Consider the following 5,638-nt stretch of genomic DNA (forward strand, 5'->3'; position numbering starts at 1 on the left):
GTTTTTATGGGTATAGAGGTCTTCGTCCTCCTACATCCACCACAGTGTGCCATGAGCAAAGCTCGTTACCGCCCCAGGGCTTCTGTTTCACCGAACAAAAACTTGTTGAAATATAGGAGCTTACAGAAGCAGAAGCCTAGAAGTTTTCGATGTAGACTAGAAGATACCGGCAACCATGATCGAGATAGCAAATCAACAGTTTGAAGAAGAAAACGCCCGAGGGAGCACGCAAAAAATACCATGTTCGAACAGACAGAGTCGGGGAACACAATTATCACTTGTTCCACGATGAAAACCAAGGTTGGCCATCCTTTGTTGGTTGAAACTGGAGCGGATGACAAAGACACACAACGACATGGTCTGCTCCGCAGGACAATGCCACCTAGACACATCTGTAGAAGAAAAATCTAGAAGGGAGGACCAGATTTGTGGACACATCATCCTCCACATGCCTCCTGGTGATACGAAGAAGCACGACTTAAGCGAGGGTGAGTCGGGGAGACCTTATCCCACGTCCAGGGATGCCATCATGTTGCCACAGTAGATCAGAGACATAACCCTTTTTCATAGACCTACCACCACCGAAGCAACATTCTAGGGACCCTGCCCCCTCTCGTCACCGGAGGGATGGACAGAGGAAGAGGGGGCCTTGTCTCCCTACTGAGTATGGGAATATTGGTCGGTGAATCCTAGATCATGGGTTCCATAGAAAGGTGATGGCCCCCTCTTTACAGCTCAAAAGGTACATCCTGCATATCAATGTGCAGTTAGGAGATAGTGCGTGGTCGAGAAATCCGAGGAGGAGTTTCCTCGCATATAGGTATATGATTATGCATACATGAGGGTCATCAGACCGAGGCTATAAGCGGGAGACGTCCTATCGAGAGATTCTCATCCTGCAAAATAACCCATATGTTCTCCACTACACCCCAGCCCGACCCTGTCGAACATTTCCTTGTCGTTCAGCAGCATGAAGAAAGCAATTGTATCCGGACGTTCCTAGGTGATTGGCGAACTAAGCACGCAGTATGGCGATGATGTTTGTAGGAAGTGCTTTGCACGACTACTTCATCGCCTTCTTCGACTGCTACATCCTCGTCATCTTCATCACCAACGTTGATATAGGAAATTCCTCATTGCGATCGAGTACTTCCCATTCAATATTATTACAATTTAGTTTTCTATGGAACTACGTTTCATCTTGTTGGTGTAGATGACATGCTAGTTTCTTTATATACATATGTGATATCAATTATGGAAGATATATCATTGTCATTCATGTTGTCGTTCATTTGTGATTTTATTAATGGCAACCTTATCATTATCTGCAAAAGATTGCCTTTTGTTATAACAAAAAGCTATAACATTGCTAGTTAAATCAAGGTTGACCTCCATGTTGAGTTGTCAAAACGAGTTTGAATGTGATGGTGAACATAGTGATAGGTAGGCTCCTGAATCTGTTTTTTCTCAATTGGGGTTGAATTATATATTATTGGTTCATTTTCACAAATTTTCAATTACACATATGCTTTTACATTGTCAAATGGGTTCAATTTTTTTCCTCTACTCTGTTGAACGAAATATATTAAGCATAAAGATACCCTAAAGATATAAACTTTGATCATCGTGTACTATGGGGGCTTGGAGGACTCATAATTATGCTTTATGAAATAAAGCCTTTGAATAAATGCATGACGTCCATCTATTTATTATGGAAAATCCATATATGTCGCTAGAAACATATTAATAACTAAAATCCATTCAGGGTGGAAAATTATTTACTAGCAAAAGTTCAGCCGAAAATTAGTGACTAAATTCAAAGCTTATGAGCACCAAAACCAAGACAAGACATACTTTCAATACACATTAAATGAGAAATCTTTCGGATACAACAATAAGATGCAATGCAATTTCGGAGCTATATAATGCATGTGATATAGCTTAAGGTATAATGCGTTGAGGGTGCTGCGAAGATCTGAAAAATGATACAGTCCAAGAATCTATAAATGTAGGTTGTCTCATGAACTCCACTCTTCAGCCTTCGGTCTGCACATCATTGTCAGAAGGACCACCATGCTGATTCTTCTTCTTGCGGTTTTGCTCGCCTTTTCAGGTATATGATGTCGAATCATCCATCTATGGCAATTTTGTACTTCATCTTGATACAGTTAATATATCCAGTACAAAGGTTTTGGTTACCGGTCGAAATTTCAAGATTTCCCATGATTACCGCATATTTCCGTGCCCCTCGGTAAATCACCATACCAAGCAAAGAATACCATTTTTTTAAACTTTTGAATTTAAATGCTCGATTTATAGTAAAGTATGTAGAATCTAATTATTGCCACGAGAGTTGGTTCTGACGTGTTGGTAGCAACCTAGTTCCTGATTTGAGAGGTCTCTGCTTCGAATGTTCGTTCATTCACTTATTTGCATTCAAAATTCCACTATAAAATTTGTTCGAAATATTCTCGGTATGTCTCGGTAACCGTGTTAACCACGTTTACCAGTCCCCTTCGGTAAAATTGCCTCATTCGGTAGCCAAAATCTTGTCCGGTACACATCCCACACCGAATGGGTTACCAAATACGTATGACGATGCATAGATAACGAGAATTAAACGGGAGTTTGATCATTTTACCCTCCTAATTTTTCTGTATTTGCCTTGTTAATTTCCTATTTGGTTTGAAGAACAGGCCCAATCAAAGGAGAACATAATTTGGATGCAGGTGATGGTCGTCTCATGGCGCCTCCACCTGATCACAAGAGCAGTCATCTGGCTCCTTCTCCTCAAACTTCTCCAAAGAGTAATCCAACTCCACTTCCAGTGACTGGTCATTTGCCTCATCCTCAGCCTCTATCGACCCTGCCACCTCCACCAGGCTGTGTAGAAGTGAAGGTAAACAAAGGGCCGTGCTTTGACGTTCTTTGTGCAGCAGCATGTCTCGTAGAATCATATAAGGGCGGCCAGTGTCATGGAAGTTTTCCATTCGGTCCTTGCTATTGTCTCAAGTGTCAAGTAGCAAAGACTAGTCCGTCATTACATTGATGTTATACATGTGGCTTCAGTTTTCAACTGGTCAATAAAATAACAAACTATGTGTTGCTTATAGTATTCCTCGATTAAATAATATAAAAGACTAGGGAGTTTTTTCTTTAAGATCCAGCAACTGCTGGCTTTTGTATTATCAAAGTAGGGAGCAGTATTTAGATAGCAGCCCTTGATACGACTTAAGGAGAGAAGTTAGAGGAATAGAAAAGAAATAGAAAAACATTTCGTCTTCGGTACAACCCCTGGACACATCAACGGTCCAGATTAGAAGATACCCCTTCGTGAGGAAAGGTAGGATGGGAAATCCAGTGCAAGCGGCGTACGTGGCGCACGGTCGTACGGGTTGCTATAGGCCCGTACGTGCCAGTGTACGTCGCGTGAGAAGGAGGGGCGGTCCACGCGCATACTTAAGTGTAACCATCGCCTCCCACCCGCATTAATCCGGCGCAGATTACGGGTAGGAGGCCATTTACGCCGGCGCAGCGACGAGTCCCATCGCCGGCGAGGTTCGCGCGCGGTGCCGATTCACATGTCACCGCTAGACCACCTGCACATACCGACCGCTCGCCTGCACACGCCACTGCTTTGACCGCCTGCGCACCCCGCTCTCTCGCCTACCGGCATTAATTGCCGCCACCACCCCCTCGCCTGCGCCCGCCGCTATAAAATCCGTCCTGGGCGTCATCGCCCGCCTCATCCCGTGCCTCCCTCCTCGCCTTCCTTCGACGAAAACACGCCTCCCGCGCCCCTCTCTCTCTCCCTCCCTCGCCGGCGATGGCGCGCCCCAACCTGACGCTCGAGGAGGAGGAGGAGCTCGCCCATTTTTGCATCCCCGCCGCGTCGAACGTGCGGCTGCCGGCGAGGTGGCGGCTTAGCGTCGACGGAGTGCCCGTGGCGCCGGTGCCCGAGCCCGGCACCCACCTCTTCGCATGCGCCGCCGGCCTCTATCGGGCGCGTTTGTCGCCGAAGCAGTTGCTCGACCCCCAGTACGCCGCCAACCATCCCGGCTGGGCGAACCGGCTGGCCGACGACCGCGAGCAGCGCCTACATGCGTACGCTGGCCCACGCCCGCCCGTGAAGCGCATGAAGGAAATATGCCCTAGAGGCAATAATAAAGTTATTATTTATTTCCTTATATCATGATAAATGTTTATTATTCATGCTAGAATTGTATTAACCGGAAACATGTGCTGAACTCGGAGGTGCCGTGCGTTCAGTACTTGATCGGTCGGATCGTGAAGACGTACGACTACATCAACCGCATTGTGTTAACGCTTCCGCTTTCGGTCTACGAGGGTACGTGGACAACACTCTCCCCTCTCATTGCTATGCATCACCATGATCTTGCGTGTGCGTAGGAATTTTTTTGAAATTACTACGTTCCCCAACAATGGTATCAGAGCCGGGTTTTATGCGTCGATGTTATGCACGAGTAGAACACAAGTGAGTTGTGGACGATATAAGTCATACTGCTTACCAGCATGTCATACTTTGGTTCAGCGGTATTGTGAGATGAAGCGGCCCGGACCAACATTACGCGTACGCTTACGCGAGACCGGTTTCACCGTTGCGAGCACTCGTTGCTTAAAGGTGACTGGCGGGTGTCTGTCTCTCTCACTTTAGTTGAACCGAGTGTGGCTACGCCCGGTCCTTGCGAAGGTTAAAACAGCACCAACTTGACAAACTATCGTTGTGGTTTTGATGCGTAGGTAAGAACGGTTCTTGCTAAACCCGTAGCAGCCACGTAAAACTTGCAACAACAAAGTAGAGGATGTCTAACTTGTTTTTGCAGGGCATGTTGTGATGTGATATGGTCAAAACATGATGCTAAATTTTATTGTATGAGATGATCATGTTTTTAACCGAGTTATCGGCAACTGGCAGGAGCCATATGGTTGTCGCTTTATTGTATGCAATGCAATCGCCCTGTAATGCTTTACTTTATCACTAAGCGGTAGAGATAGTCGTAGAAGCATAAGATTGGCGAGACGACAACGATGCTACGATGGAGATCAAGGTGTCGCGCCGGTGACGATGGTGATCATGACGGTGCTTCGGAGATGAAGATCACAAGCACAAGATGATGATGGCCATATCATATCACTTATATTGATTGCATGTGATGTTTATCTTTTATGCATCTTATCTTGCTTTGGTTGACGGTAGCATTATAAGATGATCCCTCACTAAATTATCAAAGTATAAGTGTTCTCCCTGAGTATGCACCGTTGCGAAAGTTCTTCGTGCTGAGACACCACGTGATGATCGGGTGTGATAGGCTCTACGTTCAAATACAACGGGTGCAAAACAGTTGCACACGCGGAATACTCAGGTTAAACTTGACGAGCCTAGCATATAACAGATATGGCCTCGGAACACGGAGACCGAAAGGTCGAGTGTGAATCATATAGTAGATATGATCAACATAGTGATGTTCACCGTTGAAACTACTCCATCTCACGTGATGATCGGACATGGTTTAGTTGATATGGACCACATGATCACTTAGAGGATTAGAGGGATGTCTATCTAAGTGGGAGTTCTTAAGTAATATGATTAATTGAACTTAAATTTATCATGAACTTA

General features: G+C 45.4%; 1 long non-coding RNA gene across 1 annotated transcript; it reads left to right on the plus strand.

The window, feature by feature from the left end:
• The first annotated feature begins 2,026 nt into the window (after window positions 1-2,026).
• Window positions 2,027-3,160, plus strand: LOC120970281 (uncharacterized). The gene is made up of 2 exons (XR_005764997.2): window positions 2,027-2,113; window positions 2,697-3,160. It is a non-coding gene; the product is annotated as an uncharacterized lncRNA (long non-coding RNA).
• The last annotated feature ends 2,478 nt before the right edge of the window (window positions 3,161-5,638 follow it).

The sequence above is a fragment of the Aegilops tauschii genome, chromosome 7 (assembly GCF_002575655.3).
Source record: "Aegilops tauschii subsp. strangulata cultivar AL8/78 chromosome 7, Aet v6.0, whole genome shotgun sequence".
In the NCBI taxonomy this organism is placed as follows: domain Eukaryota; kingdom Viridiplantae; phylum Streptophyta; class Magnoliopsida; order Poales; family Poaceae; genus Aegilops; species Aegilops tauschii.